At 43.1% G+C, this 19898-nt stretch overlaps 1 long non-coding RNA gene across 1 annotated transcript; it reads left to right on the top strand.

Moving 5' to 3' along the window:
• The first annotated feature begins 6733 nt into the window (after positions 1 to 6733).
• Positions 6734 to 12893, top strand: LOC310669378. Its single transcript, XR_014507157.1, has 3 exons — positions 6734 to 6785; positions 10835 to 10937; positions 12821 to 12893. It is a non-coding gene; the product is annotated as an uncharacterized lncRNA (long non-coding RNA).
• The last annotated feature ends 7005 nt before the right edge of the window (positions 12894 to 19898 follow it).

Raw genomic sequence — 19898 nt, 5'->3', positions numbered from 1 at the left:
GCAATGCAGAAATGTTTTTGCCCAACATGAGGCTCGAACTCACAACCCTGAGATTACGAGTCTCATGCTCTGCCAACTAAGCTATCCATTTGTGCATTTGACCTGTGTACTAGAAGCTCCTAATAATTTAATTAGCATGTTGGAAAGCTAATTATGTTGGGCAAATTTCCTAAGTTGTGTGTTAGGCACTTCTTAATCCTGGTAAATCAACATGAGTTTAAAGGTAATGGAGTCACCCTGATTTCTTTTGAGATATTGGCCATTAGCGCATCAAAAGGGTGGGGCCTCTCCAGGAGTTAGAAAAGGCAGAGACAATTAATGCTTAGGGGGGAACAGTGTGATGCAAACTGACAGGAGAAAAATAGGGCTTTTTGCTAGTGGAATTGCAAGGCTGCAGTGCAGAGTGGAATACAAACCTCTTGGAAAGTGATCCTGCAAAACCTCTCCATCCTAGGCTCAGGTTGTATATATGTGTAAATAAACTGTATATCACAAGGACACCACGGTCTCCACTGTGCCTCATTGTCCAAAAGGAAACACAGACCCTGGTAAGCATACTTGTTGCCCCTGGAATCTTGCACTGCTTGGAGACTGGGGTGGCATGTAACAATATGTAAAAGTACTACACATTTCTTCACATGTAATGACATTATTTTCCCTTGACTTCTCTGATGTGCTCATAATGAGAGCAGTTAGACCCTTTATGACCGGGGAAATTACATATTATTTCATTTCATTCTTCGTGAAATTTCCATCACCTTATTTCCAGTTCCTCCCTGTTACAGTTAGCGTCTCTGCTGTTTTACTTGCCTATTCATTCTCGCTTGTGTAGCAGGCCTTGTGAAGAGGTATCAGTGGAGGTGGGGAGGGGGGAACATTCATAATGGGTAAATGAAATGGCCCTATTTGCAAGAGGTGCTTTTCTTGTCTCATTTAAATGCAAGCGGTTTGTCCCTGACAGCTGAATGTGGAGAAAAGAAACGACAGAAATTCCAGTGCAATGCCGCCATGCGGAGTCTCAAAAGCTTGAAAATGTTACAGGCAGCCTACTCCTGATCTGGCCTCTCCTGTGAAAAGGAGCACTTGAAAGAAATAAGTGAAACTTGGTTGCTTGAGCAAAAATCCCTAGTCCCTTGCTGTGGAGAGATATTAAGTTGATATGGAGGAGTCATTCATTCAGGTCACATTGTTCATGCAAATCTTCCCAAATTGTGCTTCCTGAACCAATAAAGTGAACTAAAGTTCACACATCTCCAAAATGTGTGATGTAGGTCTTCAACCAAAAGGTATGTGAAAAATGCAAATGTTAATGAACAGAATGTACATAGCTCCATCACATTAGGGAAATACGTTTGCAGGCATGTATATATTTGTCCAAATTGCATACAAAAGGACATGTATTAGGATCATCAGCTATTTTAGCTGTTTTTATTGTATGCTAGTAAATAACCTTGACAAATATGAAGGTGATTTATAAATTAATAACCACGTTTTTTAAAAATGAGCAGAATGTGTACTGACTTCTGTGCAGATTATTTAAAAAAGAAAACGAATTGGTTGATGTAAAATGGGGCAAACTGAACCTTGAAGCATGAAAAAAAAGAAATGTAGAAAATCTGAAACAGATTTGTACACCCCTAGATGCCACTGAAATTTGGGGAGGTGAAGCTTGAAATATGAATTTACTGGCAGTTGAATTTTGATTGTTTTGCAGGTTGAGTTTCCTTCCTCTGGAATTCATATTCCATTCATACTCTAAGTGTTTTAATAGTAAATTTTCAATTAGGAACAAATATTTATCTTACCTATCTTATCTATATTTATCTTACCTCAAAAAAATTATGTCACGTTTAAAAAGATTCAGAAAAGGGCAACTAAAATGAACAAGTGGGTGGGCATGAAATAAAAAAACCCTAATGTGCAATAAAATGCTGTTTAGCATTGTTATTAAGTTTTAAGTCTCACAAAACAGAGCCAGTATCTTCATTTGTCTCCTTTTTCTGCTGATGTTGATACATATTTAGGGTGAAGAGTGCAGATCCTTAATTCAGGACTGCAGCTCCCATTGTCCTTTACCATTGGCAGTACTGGTTGAGGTTGACGGAAACTGGAGTCCATCAACATAAAAAGGATGCATTTTGCTGCCCCTGTTGCATACATGATCCACATTTCAGGGCCCGATGGATAGTTCCAAATAGTGGATGAGATTGCAGTTCTATAAAGCATGCACATCTTTCCAGTACTAAAGTGAAATACTTTGTGAATGTATATGTCAATTTGGGGCCCATATGGCAAGCATGCCCCAGACTAGGTACCCCAAGGCTGTATATGGCACACACTCAGAAGCTGGAAAGAGACATGGGAATAAAATTTAAGAGATAGCCTTTTTGAAGGATTTTGCTTCACCCTCCCCCATTTAATTGACCGATCACATGAATTATAAATGCCACAACATAATGTAACCATAGCAAACATCCACATCTGAGCAACTGAGGGGCTGGCTCCAAGCCCAGGAGCAGGATACCGGCATACAATAGTCATTGTTTAGATCTGGATTTGCTGGGGAACACTATGCTATGCACTGCTGCCTCACAGCTTCCAGTCATTTTCATGGACTTATGCAATGATTCCCTTCTGTTTGCTGGTGATGCTAATCTGATTTCACTGCAGACTCAAGAGAGGAGCTAAATATCAAATCAATCATTATATTTGTACTCCTTTCCACCCTCTCCTATGGAGCTCTAGTTGGCCCACACAGGTCTCCAGCACATATCTCATTCAGGAACTGCTTTTAATGCCCTTCAGATCATGTCACTGAATTGACTGGTCCTCCAGTTGAGGGATGGATTGTGATGGGCAAGTAACTTGTCCTCACAAATCCAAGGGATAGCCAAATAATCCCACCATAACCTAATGTAATATGAAGTGTGAAGATAGGGCAAGATAGATAGCCAGTTCTTAAGGTTGAAAACAAATGAAGTTTCACCTGAATTAGACCTGGTGACCTCATCCAATAGACCAATACCAGAACATGAGGGGTGTGCACCAGTTCCATGTATAGCCCAAATTGTGAGATGAATCATGGTGATGTAGGGGAGATCTGAGTCAGACTGCATTATTAACAAGAAGGCTTAAGTCAGATCAGACACAAATTAAGCTTCCATGTCAGTCTAGTCCATTCAGAAAACAGACAACCTGTCCCTGAGAAATAAAATCAAGCTGACTGTGGGAACACCCAGAAATCAAGATGAAAGAGAACAGAGAGCTGGGGGATTCTTTCATTTTGACCAGCAATATATTGTTTTCCCAGGGCACTCCAATTACAGTGATTTGGGAGCGGGACTAAATACTGTGTTATTTTTCATCTGGATCTATGCCTTTCCACTTGTAAGCCTATTGTATCTCCCAAAATCCACGAGGGGTGGCAGAAGCCCATTGCTCACCCATTATTCTTGAGGCAACAGAGTAATTTGTGAGGAAGATAACATTTCTCCTACCTCAGTATTTATTGAGAACAAGGAATTATTTTCTCTCACCACTAGCATTCCCCAATGCAAGTCAAATGAGAGATCTCTCTCTCCCAGGGAGAAGTCTGTTGGAGGGGCAGAAGCCCACCCACATCAATGATCCTTAAGGTAACAGGTACCTGGGTGGGGGGTGGGGAAGGGTGGCATCTACCCCACCCCAGGGTTTACTGGGGATTCATGCCCTTTTCAACTCCCCCTCCCTATTATTCTTATGGCACCCATTCCAAAATGTGTTATTGGAGAAGAACCACTACAACCATCATTCCCCTCATTAGGGGTCGCCATGCCTGCAAATTTCATCCATTTCTCAAAGAAAGTGAAGATTGTAGACATTCCCTTTGTTTTGTTTTACTACCACTACTAGTACAATAATAAAAATTACAATAATAATGGTAAAAGTTTAAAAATGTCCTGCACCTAAACAAAACAAAAATACCACCTCGGATAAATCTACCTACAATTTGGCTGTTTTAAATCCACTCTGGAGAAACCACTGTGCCTGCATATTTCATCCATTTCTGTTCTGTGGAAAGGGGGGAAATAGCTGCATTTAGATTCCTCATTATAGTGAATTGGGTGTGTTGAGAGATCCATTTTAATCAACCTGCTTTTTGCTCAAAGTATGGCTTAAGCAATAAACCCTATCATAGTCTTTGCTGCCCAGTCAGATCCAGTTATCAGGTTGGGAGGGTGGAACCAGGTCTTTTCCTAAGTCCTGAGTGGGAAACCCTTTTCAGCCAGAGTGCCCCCTACCCTTCTGGACCATCATCCAGGGGCCACATGGCAGTGGTGGGCAGGGCCAGATGCAAATGTGGGTGGGTAGAGCAATAAATGTGAATATTATCTTTGTACAGTCAACTAGGTTCTGCACACACTCACACATCCTTCTCTGTCTGCCATCCAGGCAAGCAAGAAGCAATATCAGAGTTCACAAACACATTTGAGAAGGGTGTTTATGGGGAAAGGGTGTGGCCTGATGAGAGTCATAAAGGCAAAATAGAGTGTCTGAAGGGGCTGCATTTGGCCGCTGGGTCTGCAATTCCTCACCCCTATTCTAAACTAAAGAAAGCCAAAAAGCAATCACTCCCAAATTCTCCAAATACTTAAAGCTTTTACTCACAACGAAATCACTTCCAGTTCATTGCCTTTTTCAACGTGTCCCAGTTGCTAGTCCTGAGTGAGCATATTATAGCTACCCTATATTCTTTGTACAATGACTCTCAAGGTGAATTATAGCTCTGCCCTCTGATACGCTGCTGGGTCATCACTCAAGAACACAACTTGCACTTATGCCAACGGAAATAGATTTTGCCCAGCAGGTAATTAATTTCCTCCGAGCAGTTTCTCACACCCAAAATTGGTCACCGTCTGCTCAATTAGAGGAGGCTTTTCACAAAGGGGAACATAATATGAATCATGGGGATTTCAACTCTGCTACAAAATGCCTGAAACAGTAACCAAGAAAGCATCAAATTGCTATTTGGTGTTGATGACAGCTCACAGATTCTAGATAATATTGAAAAATACAGAATCCTGTGAATCTCAAGGTTTGATAGCCGCTATCATATTTCCCAAAGATAAACTCTTTGTTTAGGAAATGTCTTTGGGTTCAATAACACCCAGAATATCCTTGCAGAAAATGCAATTGCAAATTAATGAAATTTGGAATTCCAGATTTAGAAATATACCATCATGCCTACTTATTGTTAAGTATCAAATATTTGAAACCTGTGGTTGCTCATAACTTCCCGACCTGAGCAACTTTAGAATACACTTTTCTTCTTCTTCTTCTTTGGTGATCATTTGTAGCCGAGTAAGATTGTCTTCCATGAACACAGTCTTAACAGTGAGTCCATAAGTGACAGTGGATGTCAATTCTGGACATATCTGTCAAGTGTCCCTTATTTGGCGGGACAGTCCCTTATCCCAGCGCCATGTCCAGCTGCTGTCCCTTATTGATGATGTCCCTTAAATTTCCTGGGTTTCAAAGGAAGCAGCTCCTCTCCCTCCCTCCCTGCTGGCCAGGGAGGAGAGAGGCTCCAACTGTGTTGCTTGGCTGCGTTGCTCACCCAATAAGAAGTCTAAGAACGACTGGGGGGGGGGTGGAAGAAGAAGAGTTTGGATTTGATATCCCGCTTTATCACTACCTGAAGGAGTCTCAAAGCGGCTAACATTCTCCTTTCCCTTCCTCCCCCACAACAAACTCTCTGTGAGGTGAGTGGGGCTGAGAGACTTCCGAGAAGTGTCACTAGCCCAAGGTCACCCAGCAGCTGCATGTGGAGGAGCGGAGACGCAAACCCGGTTCCCCAGATTACGAGTCCACCACTCTTAACCACTACCCCACACTGGCTCTCCAAGGCATGGAGCTTGCATGCCTTGTGCTGATCAAATCGGCTGCGTTGCCTGGGGACTCACCTTTGCTCAGCGCTTCCCAGCGGAGAGGTGACAGTGTTTTTCCTTGAGGCTTGAGGCTTCATTTGGCTGCTGGCTGGGCTTTCTGCCTTTGGCTCAAAGGGGCTCAGAAGTTGAACATACCTGTGCCCGCAAAATCCCTTATTTTGGCTTCTGATCCCTTATTTTTGAGGCTGCTGGTCCCTTATTTTCAAATCTGTAAGTTGACAGCTATGATTCTGGATCCACATGTTCTTCCACAGTGAGGATATAGGTTTCTGGGTGGGAGTTGATCACAGCGAGGGTTTGCCAAACGTGCCTTCCTCTTGTTGTACTGTTTTATTGTTGTTAGCTGCCCTGAGCCCGGCTTCGGCTGGGGAGGGCGGGATATAAATAAAATTTATTATTATTTATTATTATTATTATTGGCATGTTTCTCCCTTTTGTCCTGAGTCTTCAAAGTCCATAACGCCTTTGGTAAAGGCTGTTCTCCAACTGGAGCGCTCAGAGGCCAGAGTTTCCCAGCTGTTGATGTTTAACCAACATTTTTCTTAGATTTGCCTTGAGAGAGTCTTTAAACCTCTTTTGTTGACCACCAGCATTATGTTTTCCATTTTTAAGTTTGGAATAGAGTAGTTACTTTGGAAGACCATAACCAGACATCCAAACATGACCAGTCCAACGAATTTGATGTTGAAGAATTGTTGCTTTGACATTGATGATCTTTGCTTCTTTCAGTACACAGGCATTAGTTCACCTGTCTTCTCAAGTGATTTGTAGAATTTTTCAGATACACAGTTGTGGAATCATTCAAGGAGTTGGAGATGGTGTTTATAAGTGGTCCATGTTCCACAAGCGTACAGTAAGGTTGGTAGTACAATAGGTTTGTAAACAAGCATTTCAATTTCCCTGCAAATGTCCCAGTCCTCAAACACTCTGCATTTCAGTTCAGAAAGCTGCATTCACAGAGCTCAAGCGATGCTGGATTTTGTCATCAATGTCGGCCATTGTGTTGGCTGGAGAATACTAGGATCAAAATACTTGAAAATTCAGGTGACTCTTGAAACAAGTCTGATAGAAGGATATGGAGTATATTGTCTAATAAAAATAAATCTGATCCATTTTCACATGCTAAACTCACTATGTAGGGTGATCCTATTTTTAAAAACTGGGTGAAAGATAGTAACATGGAAAAAATGGATGGAAGCAGGGGTATTGACTTTGGACATAGCTGTCAACATTTCCCTTTTTAAAAGGGAAATTCCCTTATTCCGAATAGGATTCCTCGCAAGAAAAGGGAAAAGTTGACAGCTATGACTTTGGACCAACTGATAGATGAGGAAGATGAATTTTATATGTATGCTGCTTCAAGAGAAAAATATCACCTATCAGGTGCAGCCCAGTGGCAATATCTGCAGCTACAACATCTTCTAATAAATTTGTTTGGACTGGCAGCTTTTTCAGATTCTGAGACACTTGAGACATTGAAACAATTGGATAATTCGTTTGAAACCAAAAAGCCAGTTATCATTTTTTTATATATATTTATTATCAATAAATAAGTTTGAATGGGATTAACTGCTCAAACCATCCCTTGCACTGTTCTGATATTTTGGGGCTTCTTATATTTATCTTGCATAGAAAGCTGCTTTATATCATTTCAGCCTACCTGCACCTCTAGTCCAAAATTGTCTACTGTGGCTATGACTTTCCAGAGGCTCAGGTGGACAGAAATATTTCCCATCACCTTCTGACTGAAGGTGCCAGGGATCAGGGGCGCTGACTTAAGCCCCAGAATCTGGGTGCCCAGCATGCGTGTGCACCACATTACATGATATCATGATGTCATGTCATGTCAATGCCTGCATGCGCCCTATCACCATGGGGGTGACTGGGTGCTTTATGAGAGGGGGCTGGAGGTGGGAAGCAGGACTGGATAAAACTGCCCATAACTTCTGGTTTGTGGTGCTATTTGCAGAAAACGAGCAAACTCTCAAGGGCACAAATGGAAGGTGTTTCTTTTTCACTGCTCAGACTGGAGTCAATCCTCATCTGTGCTTTCCGGGAGCCAGGAATGGGGGGGGGGGGAGGAGACTCTGGCAATGTTAGTGCTAGCTTCTTCCACCCCTTCACTCCAACAGCCTCTGCCTCACCTGCTTTTCCAGCTGCAAAGTTGCCAGTTTCCTCATCCCTGCAAGCAGCTTACATGTTTCCGAGCTAGAATATGCCAGTCCCTGTCCCACCCCAGCTGCTCAGCTCTATCCTGAATGACTTTTTCTGAACCTGTGATTGCCCCATCAAGGAGGTGGCACCCAGGGCCCCAGGGAGTTGGCGCCTATGCCAGGGAAGACACCCAGGATGTTCTGGTCTGTATGCAACTTTCTGTGTGTGCTAATACAAGGGCTCTTGCACTAGCAGAAGGGTTAGCTTAAATGTTGCACAGTAGGGGAATCCAATGCAATAGCCTAACTAGAGGAAACTCTTGCACAACAGATTGTGTCATATTTTGCACAACAACAGGTTCATCCATCTCTTGTGCTTCAGCTTTAAAAAAAGGCAAAGGGACCCCTGACTGTTAGGTCCAGTCGTGATCGACTCTGGGGTTGCGGCGCTCATCTCACTTTACTGGCCGAGGGAGCCGGCATTTGTCTGCAGACAGCTTCCAGGTCATATGGCCAGAATGACTAAGCCGCTTCTGGCAAACCAGCTTTAAAGGGTGGATTTTCATGGTGAAAGCTCTGCAGAAAAAAAAGAGCGCTCAGACAAGAAGCCTTAAAATATGAATCTGTGCCTGGAAAGAGCAGGGTCAAAGCTGGCTGTGGATGAGCCCAAAGTTACCACCAACCTGCAACAGCCTTCCACTGGCATTAAACATGTTGTCAGCAAACCAAGTGATTTTATCTTAGCCCTGAATTGGATACAACCCTCTGTGTACAAGACCCAATCCATCCCACTGAGCTATAATTCATATCTGAATGTGGTTTCTCCTTGTGGGATATGGCCTCCTATAATAAAAAATCAGGCTTTAGACTTCATCTTGATCTTCATGGCACAGAGTAGGCAATAAAGTTTGTGGGTCTTCTGCACCCCTTTCTAGTAGGATTTGGATTTTTGCACAAAATAATATAATAGGCAGTAGGAGGTGGGGAAGGGATAAGAAAAGCCAGCAAGTAGTAAATTAGTTTATTGTCTTTGTAGATGCTGAATCCCCTTAGGGGATCCCCAGCAAGACTGTTGCTTCTTTTTTATTGGAGTTCTGTATTGGAGTTATAAACCCCTTTAAATGAGTTGAGATCATTAGGGAAGCTCGGCTGATCACTGATGAAAAAATATAACAATTAAAACAAAGCCCAGGAAGAGGGGAAAGAAGGGAGATGGAGCATGGGCGCATTAGAGCCAGAAAGCGAACAAGATATTAACACTTAATAACAAATACTAATAATGGCACAGTATCAGGTCCTAATTAAAAGTTTCTGAAAAAGGGAGTGGGAAAGAGAAGAATTAATATGGAGCATTTGTCAGGAGCAGCTTCTGATGGGGATTAAGGAGACCATTTTGGCTACAGGAAGAAAAGGCAGGAAGACACCACCAAGGGCATAGGAAGGGGGGTGCGGGCTGCCCCGGATGTCATCCTTGGGGGGGCACTTACTGTGGGGCCTGGCTTGCAGCGCACCTGGGCCACGCATCTCTCCTAGGAGTGATGGAGTGGCTCAGGCCCTACGCTGCCCGAAACGGATCACTGTGGCACCCCGTGGGCAGATTGCCCCACCCCCACCGTACCAGGTGCCGGAGCAGCTAGCTATGCCCCTGGTCACCACCAATAGGTAGAAGAAGCCATAGCAATGTGGAGAGGTCAGAGTGATAGAATAGGGCTGTGCTGGTACAGAAACATATGGAAGCTCCAGAAGGAGAAGTTTTCTTTGATTTAAGCCAGGGGTGGATAGAGTCCTTTTTTTCAGCCCAAGGACCACATTCCTACACAAGGAACCCTATGGGAGCCACATTCCAACAGTAGGTAGGACCAGAGGCACAAGACACACAAATGTAGGGGCTTTAAGAAACTTTAGTCTGTCATGGACTCCCTCCGCTTTGAATATTTCTGACCATATGATCTCACCCAGTAATCCCTTACTTTACATGTGTTGATGTGTACATCTATACATCTTTCCATCCTGCACACAGGCAAGCAAAAGGCATCCAGTTGAAGGACACATTTCAGCTAGGCAAAAGCACTCAAAAGAGGGCACAGAGCAGGGCTGATAAGAGGTATCCTTGGTTTGTAGGTGTAGCCCTGTGAGAGTGCTGATGACCAGATAGACAAACCTGGAGGGCTATAAGTGGCCTCTGGCTTTAGGTTCCCCATCTCTGGGCTAAGGCTAGGAAAGTGTTAGTCAATGCCAAAAACTTAGCCCTGGTGCTAAGTTCTAGGATGTGCCAGTTCTTGCATTACTGTGTTGTCACAACCAGCCCATACCTATTTCAAATTGATAGGGAAGCTTCACGGTCACAAAAAGATGGACAAACTTTGTCCAGTCTTCAGCTGAAGGGATGACCAACTCCCAGCCTTAGTGTTTGATCTGGCACTCCAAGCAAATATTTTCCAACACCCCCCCCCCCAAAAAAAGCAACACTGCTGAGAGCAGTGGTAAAAAAGAAGGGAAGGGAGGGAGGAGTAAAGTAAATACAACCCTGGGGGTAGATGCTTAAACCTCTCTGCCCAGACCAGCAGCTCAACGAAGATGAAAACCACTCATTTCCTAGTCATTATATCAATTATTTGATGAGTGACAAGGCAGATCAGCTGGCCCTTGACAGCAAGGATACTTGTTTTTAGGAGCTGCCCTATTCTTTTGACTGCAAATTCTTTGGGTTCATTTTAATAATGTATATTTATGTTGCAGTAATTTTTTTTCCAGGAAATGCGCCAATATCTTGTTAATTGGCGCAGTGAGTGGTCTTCAGCACAGCACACAAGAATGACTATTTATGCATCACTGAGACTACAAAGTCCATGATGTGGTATGTTTATGAAGGCTATTGTTGCGAGTTTGGGAAAAGAAAGATTTTAATATTAAATTCATTGGTGTGAGGCAAGTGTGTGTGTGTGTGTTTGAGGGGCCATTGCTCTGGGCACAGTGTATTGGGGGGGCACATAATGGGGCCCTGCCCCATCGTGAGCTGTGGCCTCCAGCTGGAGAGTGGCTGAGAAGGATGCAATAGGCATGCATCCTGGCCCTTGCTTGCAGGGAGGGTGCCATGAGCTGTTGCGTCCTTCTCAGCCACGCCCCCCACTTGGAGGGTGCCAGGGGCATGCAACCCACTTTGCAGCAGTGGGCAGGGGTAGCTATGGCAGTGCAACCCCTGCCCCCATGGTGTGCCCTTGTGTACACACCTGCCCATGCTGGGTGCAAGCGAGAAACGCTCCGCCACTGCTGTGAGGGCTTGTTGCGCATACCCCACATGTAGATCAACCTACACTGTGCAAACAACAACCAACAGCAATCACAAACCCCTTACCCAAACCTGATGAAAATGTACTGGAACTACACAAAAGATTTTGCAGGGGATGTTCAGGGTTGATAGCATCCCTTCTGTGCCATCACCAGGACTAAGTATTAGAATCTTTCCCCTTTTCTTCTTTTCCTTTTTGCACATCTCAGAAGGCAATGCCAAATTTTAATTATTGTTGCTTTTTGCTCTTTGTTATCTTAATTAACTTTGACTTGCTGACTCTTCTGAGGGAAATGAGGGCTTGACCTGACTCCTGTATTGCACTTTGGAAAGATAGGAGGAAATACGGTCATTTCAGACAGGGCCTGTTTGGAACCACTGGCAGCCAGAGAGCTTTGCCCAAGCCATTAATCTTCAGTGCGCTGATGTGGAAGACTGAGAAGGATAAAGTAAAGGGGAGGGGAGTCCTTTTGGGACAAAACACAAGACTTCTGTGAACAACAGCTATAAATGCCCAGCAATGCTTTTTGACTTTGGAATACATCTCACTGGCCTGCAATGGATTAAATGATTAAATGGAGCCAGGAAGTCTTAGGAGGAAAGATATTTAGATCCCTTCTATTTGTGTTAGTTTTGCATTTGCAAAAAAAAAAAAAAAAGGGGGGGGGAGACTCTCTATGCTTCCCCCTCTCAGTTAGAACAGTCTTCCCCAACCTGGTTCCCTCCAGTTGTTTGGGGCTAAAAACCCCACCACCCCTCAGCCCTTGGCCATGTTGTCTGGGGCTGGTGAGAGTTGTAGTCCAACAACATTTAAGCACCAGGTTGCAAAAGGGCTGATGTAGGAAATAGCTTTTTGCATGAGGAAAAAGGAGATAAGCAGGCAAGACACAAAGGCATGGGTGTAAACTAGGGTCATATTATAAGTCACAATAGATCTTATGATCAACATGGAGTGTTGGCCTTGGTCTTGATATACACCTGGAAAAAGCAGAAACAAGAAACAAAAACCGGCTGCTCTTTAGTTTCCTCCCATTAGTGTGAAGGAATGCACATACAAAAGGCCAAATGACAGGAGATTGAAAATATGTCAATTCTACCTTCTGGCTTGGCCAGCACAAGCAAGGAGGGGTTAGAAGAGTAGATTTTTCTACTATGCAGTTTCCCCACTGCCACCATCACTTTAGGATTGCACTGGAAATAAATGGCAAGAGTGTTAGGATGACCTTCTGAAGGACTTTCTGTTCTGCTTTCCCTGTCTCAGCATCAGATGTGCTTCTGCCATAGATAGCTCTGTGAATTTGACCCCAGGGCTGTGTCTGACAGTACAAAACTTCTCCTTCCAAGCTCACTCCCTTCCCAATGTGACACATTTGCAGTGAGAAGCCTGGAAGGAAGAGTATATATTTACAACTTTATAACGTGCATTCTTTTGCTATGCATTAATTTTACAGAATAAGTCTGCAACCTAAGGAAGACTTTTCTGAGAGGAAGACCCATTGAACACAGGAGATAATAACTCTGGGTAAACATGTATAGGACTGCATTGCAACACAGTGTATATATATATATATCCTTTTTAAAAACAATTTTATTGAAGGTTTTTAATATATTGAGTACTAAAATCCAAACTCATTTATAAAAAGATAATAAAAAGCAATATATGGGGTTGCCATATGTTGAAGAGCAAAAAAGAGGATGCTACGACAACTCTCATTTTAAATACCCCTACTCTATGTAGGCTATAGAAGCTGTGATAATTGCTGAGGGGGGGCAGGAGAAGAAAAGAAAGAGGAAAGCAAGTATTCAACCACAAGTTATGTCTATGCCTTATCCAGAAAGTATAGTCAGAGATATTTTGGCAAATTTAAAAAAATCCACCCAGACAGAAATTTTACCCCTGAAAAAAGAGGACATGTCCAGGAAAAAGAGACACATGGCAACCCCAATATATCAAAAAGGAAGATGACGAGAAAGAAAATATAAAATAGAATACTCGTGATGCTTACAAAACACGGTTATATAAAAAAAGAGAAAGAAATTAAAAAGGAAAAATAACTAAAAGAATAGAAAAGTATAGAAAAATATATTAAAAGAACTCCCATCACCCTATCTGACAATTATCTGTAACAACAATTATTCAAAATGTTTAACATATGCACTTCAGAATGGGTTTTCCCCTCTGCAGGATGTAACATTCCCCAAATTTCCTTCCCAAGCCCAGGCAGTCACTCCGACAGCACAATATGACTCTTCTAATGCAGACCCTCCAACTGTTCCTATTTTTCAGGGACATCCTTGATTTGATTCCAGGATGTCTTACTTTTCCTTAGGATGTCCCTATTTTGATTGGAGAAATGTTGGAGGGTATGGAGTTATCTGACCCCCTGAGCCGTATGAAGGCAATCCTGTATAGGGAAGTATTGTTTAATGTTGTATTATTATTTTTATATATGTTGGAAACTGCCCAGAGTGACTGAGGCAACACAGTAAGATGTGTGGAGTATAAATAGTAAAATTATCATTATGGAATGGGATGTCCCTGTTTTCATTGGAGAAATGGTGGAGGGCATGCTATTGTCCTTCTAGTAATCCAAATTGATATTTCCCCAGTTTCTATATAAAATCCTTTTAAAGTTCCAGCAAGTTTCAGTCAAGTCACAGTCTAAATTTGTTGCCCAATTTATATTCATCCAGTTCTCCTTTGTTGTGGTTCCTTCCCCCCACCTTTGATTCTTCCATTGTGAGCGAAGAGACATTAGTTCTGCTGCCTTGTCTGGCATCTCCTCCAGATCATTTTCCTCATGGGAGACCGTAGCTTGAGTTGCAGTATGTCACCATCTGCTGGTTGTGCATTTTTCTCTGAAGTGAATTCCCATACTACCTCAACACAACCTTTTAGCCCTTTCATAGATCCATTTACCATTCCTTCCAATTTGTCATCTATAGAGCGCACTCCTTCTGTTGTTGGTGCTGGTTGTACATTCTTCGTTCTAGGGAATTCCCGCACCGCCTCAGTAGAATCTTCTAGCACATTGGTTCCCAATTAGCTAAGTACTGAGGACCCCCTATTTTTCAAAAGCCAAGCCACAGACCCCCCCCCTTTTGAAAATGTTGATAACTCCATGGTAATTACCTGTGCAAAGCAAGTTTTTGAAGAAAATGTAGGGCAGCCCCTAATAAGCAATGGATTTTAGAAATACTAAAAAACAGACCATAAAATTTGTGATATTACCACAAAAATGACAAAGATTTAATGGGGGGAGAGATAAATGTAATTTTATTAATGTATAGCACAAGTGAACAAATTACAACATGTCTAGCAGCTACTAAACCTAAATAATAATAATAATTTATTTATATGCTACCCATCTGGCTGGATTGCCCCAGCCACTCTGGCCAGCTCCAAACAAAATGTTAAAAGCACACTAAACCAAAATGTGTTGGGAGAAATCATGTCTCCTTTTGTCCCAAATAATCCCTTACACTTCCGGTTCAATATTTCCTAATTTTATTCTCAAATCTGATTCAACATCAAGCCAATTTCTATGCTTGTTCTTCATATAACAAAACGTTGAAATGTTTGTTCACAAAGATATGTGGAACAAAAGGGAACTAGGTGTTTCAAAGCTTTTTCACTTAACTTCTTATTGGTCCATTCTACATTCTTTGAAAAATGATTTCAATGAACCATCACACATCATCTCAACAAATGCATATTGCTCTTCCACAGTTAAGAGTTTTTAGCTGTACATCACCACATCCAAAAGGATTCCTTATCCATGAGTTTTCAGGATTTAGTGCAACGAAGTAATCTCTTAAGCTTGTTGCTAAATCATGCAGGTACACAGTGACGTAATGTTTCACTTCTGGTATCAATTCTTTGTCAGTGGCCTCCAGAAATATCTCCAGAGTTGAGATGTTAGTAAGGCTACAACCTTCTATCTACTTGGCTTGCCCATGACCATACTTTTTTTTAATCATTGCCTCGATCTTATCTTCATTGCAAAAAATATTCACATCACTGCCTTGAAGGCTTGTGTTGAGAGTGTTCAAGTATGTGAAAACGTCTGCTACACAGGCTACCATACACAACTATGCAAAGTTGTTCAGCTGATTTCATGGAAATTTTGAATCTGTCAGAGAAAGTTGTACTTCATCATGTAACTCAAAGAGGTACAGTATTTATTTGGAGTGAGGTTTTTATTCTTGCTGATTATCCAATAGGAACAGCCAATTTTTAAATTTATTAGGATTCTGCCATACATCACTTTCCTCCCACCCCCAAATGTAGCCACATAGCTTCCCACAGAAAACAAGAAAACAAACTAAACCATCAGAGGGTGAGCTGTTGTGCTAATCATAGTGGCAATTTGCTTAGCTATTTCCCCTGCTGGACTTCCAAGATGAGACATGAATCTGAGAACTCCAGTTGTGTTACCTAGAGTTCTATGCAGGGAAAAAAAAAGGAGAAATAAATACAACCAATATGGTACAAAATATTTCCAGTGCCCTCTAATTATTGTCATTACACTGTCTTGGGGGCAGGGGGTATGTAGCTCAGTGGTAGAGCATTTGCTTTGCTTACAATATGTGCCAGGTTCAATCCCCAACATCTCCTGGTAGAGTTGGGGGAAGCTGCTTCCTGAAACTCCAGAAAGTCACTGACAGGTCTCATAGACATCATTTTGCTAGATGGTCCAATGGAATATAGCAGCTTCCTATGCCCTTTTTTTTCCAACTTAGGGTCCCATCAGAAGCTAATGAGAAGCAGTACCCTGCAGAATTGAACTCCCTTGAGAGCCAGTGTGGGGTAGTGGTTAAGAGCAGTGGACTTGTAATCTGGTGAACGGGGTCCGCGTTCCTGCTCCTCCACATGCAGCTGCTGGGTGATCCTGGGCTAGTCACACTTCTCAGCCCCACTCACCTGTTTGTTGTGGGGAAAGAGAATGTTAGCCTCTTTGAGACTCCTTAGGGTAGTGATAAAGAGGGATTATCAAATCCAAACTCCTCCTCCTCCTCCTCCTCCTCCTCCTCCTCCTCCTCCTCCTCCTCTTCCTCCTCCTCCCTGTTCTTCTGACTGTATGTTTCATTAGGGCTTAAAATCCCAAATGAAACATTATCCCCACCCTGGAATTGCCTTGGGAATAGATCTGGGGCAAGTGTTCCCCCAGTTAGAAGAAGAAGAAGAGTTTGGATTTGATATCCCGCCTTTCACTCCCCTTCAGGAGTCTCAAAGCAGCTAACAATCTCCTTTCCCTTCCTCCCCCACAACAAACACTCTGTGAGATGAGTGGGGCTGAGAGACTTCTTCAAAGAAGTGTGACTGGCCCAAGGTCACCCAGCAGCTGCATGTGGAGGAGCGGAGACGAGAACCTGGTTCCCCAGATTACAAGATTACCGCTCTTAACCACTACACCACACTAGCCTGGGGTAGGGTGGGGCAGGCTGTGCACTGCTATACAAATCATAGCCTGTCAAGTACCATGGGAAACTCACAATGTGTGGTGCTGAATAGGATTTAATTTGGAATAGTTGCTACTTCAGTAGCATGCTAAAGTCTTCAGAGCCCTAGGAACCTCCCATTAGCCTTGCCCGCCACCCAGGAGCTGTCTATTTTTTTAAAGGACCATTGCCCTATCCTGTAACTACTGGCTCCAACAGCATGGAGGCAGTGAAGAATGAACTGGAGAGGTGTCTTCTGAACTGGAGGAATCTGATGTCCATTCCTTCATCTGTTCTCCTCTGGATCTGGCTGGTGGGACACATTTGTGACATGTGGCTAAGAGAGGAAGCACACTCACCTGTGAGGCACCTATTGGCATGTTCAAATGTGGGGTGATGAGGAGGAGGCCTGATATTAGGACCCTATTTAAGGGATTGCCCGCCATGCCTCAGTCTGTTCCCCAATGGTGGCACCCTCCCTCGCAGTCTCATGGTGTGACAGAGCGGTTGCCTTTTGAATCACAGCATGCCAATACACCAAATACTCACAATATGCTTAACTAGGGACCTGGGGGACCATGGTTCAAATCCCTACTTGGCCATGAAATTCACAGAGTGGCTTTGAGTTAGTCACACACATTCAACATAGCCTACCTTGAGGAGATGTTGTGATGATAAAATGGCAAAGGGAAGAGCAACAAAGAAAGAAACTCATCAACCAAGTAAGTGGCACTTACTAAACAGTACAGATTAGGCAAAAAGGGCACCACATGGACAATCAGCGATCCCCACCCCCAAGTTCCTACTTGGCCCCTTCTGAGGGCCACATGCCAGTGGTGAGTAGAACGAAAATGAAAAGTGGGCGGAGCAACTAATGTAATTTTTGTATTTGTACAGTAGCCTAGTTTTCACAGACATGCTTGCGCACAAACACCCCAACTCTCTGTTCTTTATCCAGAGAAGCAAGAGGCATTATAAGAGCTCACGGACACCTTCCAGACAGGGAAGACGACTTTCAGCGTGAAGCTGATCCAATGATGGGTGCAGCCTGGGGATAATTACACGGGCCAGATAAAGAGGTTTGGGGGCTTGGGGTGCAGGTAGAGGAAGCTCTGGTCTCAATATGCCACAACACAAGGACTCCACTACAGGAATTAGATTAGATTTGAAGGAATATGCCATCTTTCTCTCCTCCACCCCTGACTCCAGCCTCCATCTACACATGCTATTAAAAAACAGACATTAGTGCAGGAAAGGGAGGGGAGTCATAATTTTTGACTTCAGGCTTCAGGTGTGCAAATGTCAAAGCCCAGCATTGATGGACCTCTTATCTGATTCCTGGGCTCACTAGCTAAGGCAGCCTTCAGCAAGTTGAGGAGATGGGGTGGAATATGACAGGGTAGATGATCTGTCAGAAACAGGCCTGGACTAATTTGTTCAGATCCATTGAGAAAGCTGTCAGTCACTGAACCATTTTCAAGGCGCAGTTTAACTTAATTCCAGCTAATACGCAGAAATCTTCCTAATGACAGGCTGTCAAGGGGACAGGGGAATATGGAGACAGGAAGCAAAGGAACCATGGAATAATCTAGGCACACACAGCCTCTCTCTGCCCCATATATTTCAGAAATGCAGATTTGGGATAACTTTGACAAGTGATGCCAAAACACATTTATGGGCACAAACTCAGGTTGGTTGGGGTATTTGTGACTGGACAACACCCTTGACTCATAGAAGAAACAAAGTAGGGTAGGGAGATAAGATCCAGGCTGTTCTTGAGGTTGGCCTGGAAGCTGCAGCAAGTGCAAAATGCAGCTGCTCAACTGCTCACTGCGGCAGACTATCATTGACAGGCTACCCTGCTGCTGCTGAAAGTATTGCACAGATGGCCATTTAGCTACCAACATACGTTTAAAATGCTGGTGTATAAACCCCTATACAGCTAAGGACCAGGATACAGGATCACCCTGTAAACTCAATTGACTACTGTTCTTTGATGGCAAGGGCCTCTTGCAGACTCCATCTCATCACCAGGAGGTCTGTTCTGTACGTTATAAGAATTGGGCCATTAATGTAGGAGCCCTTAACCATTGGAATTCCCTTTCATTGTGTATTAGACATCCACAATTTCCATACCCTCCACCATTTCTCCGGTGAAAATAGGGATGTCCTATTCCATCATCATCATCATTTTACTATTTATAGCCCACCCATCTGACTGAGTTGCCCCAGCCACTCTGGGTGCTTCCAACATATATAAAAACATTTAAAAACTTTCCTACACAAGACTGCCTTCAGATGGATCAGGAGTCACATAGCTCCATACCCTTCAACATTTATTTGATGAAAATAGGAGCATCCTAAGGTAAAGTGGAACATTCTGGAAATGGGGGTGGCTTCTGTAATTCCAGGACTGTCCCTGGAATAGAGGGACACTTGGAAGGTCTGCATTTGGTGTCTGTTGAAGACCTTCCTTTTTCAACAACCTTTTAAGTGGAGGTATTTATCCCACATTGTATCTGTATGGGATTTTACACACACACACACACACACACACACAACCATATGGAGTGCTTTTAAAATGTTTGTATTAGAATCAAAGAGCAATTTATTCCAACCCCCTGCAAAGCAGGAATATTGTTTTTATATATGGAATTGTTTTTAATTGTTTTCTCTATGGAGCTAAATTTATGGTTTAGCATCCTCCTCTAGGCCAAATAAGGAGAATCGTTTTTAGCCCAAGAACCACTTTGTCCTTCAGGCAACCTTCCTGACGCCATATCCATGGTGGGCATATCCAGAGGCAAAGATGGGCAGAGCAACAACTGAACACTTTCTCATTGTACACAAGGCAAATTTCTATATACACTCTCACCACCCATCCAAATGCTATCAAGGCAATCATAATAGGTGATCAGAGTAAAATGGCACGTCCCAAGCAAAGCACTCCAAGGAGGATGTAAAGCAATACTGGTGCAGGATATGGCTTGGGAGGGTGCATGACCTGAGGAGAGTCCTGGGGGTCAGGTAGAGAGACCTAGATGGTCACTTTTGGTCCCTGGTTTTCAGGTCTTGCACTACACATTT

This window comes from Podarcis tiliguerta, assembly GCF_965153285.1.
Source record: "Podarcis tiliguerta genome assembly, chromosome: Z".
Taxonomy (NCBI): domain Eukaryota; kingdom Metazoa; phylum Chordata; class Lepidosauria; order Squamata; family Lacertidae; genus Podarcis; species Podarcis tiliguerta.
Note: the sequence above shows the minus strand (reverse complement) of the source record. Positions and strands in the feature narration are given on the sequence as shown.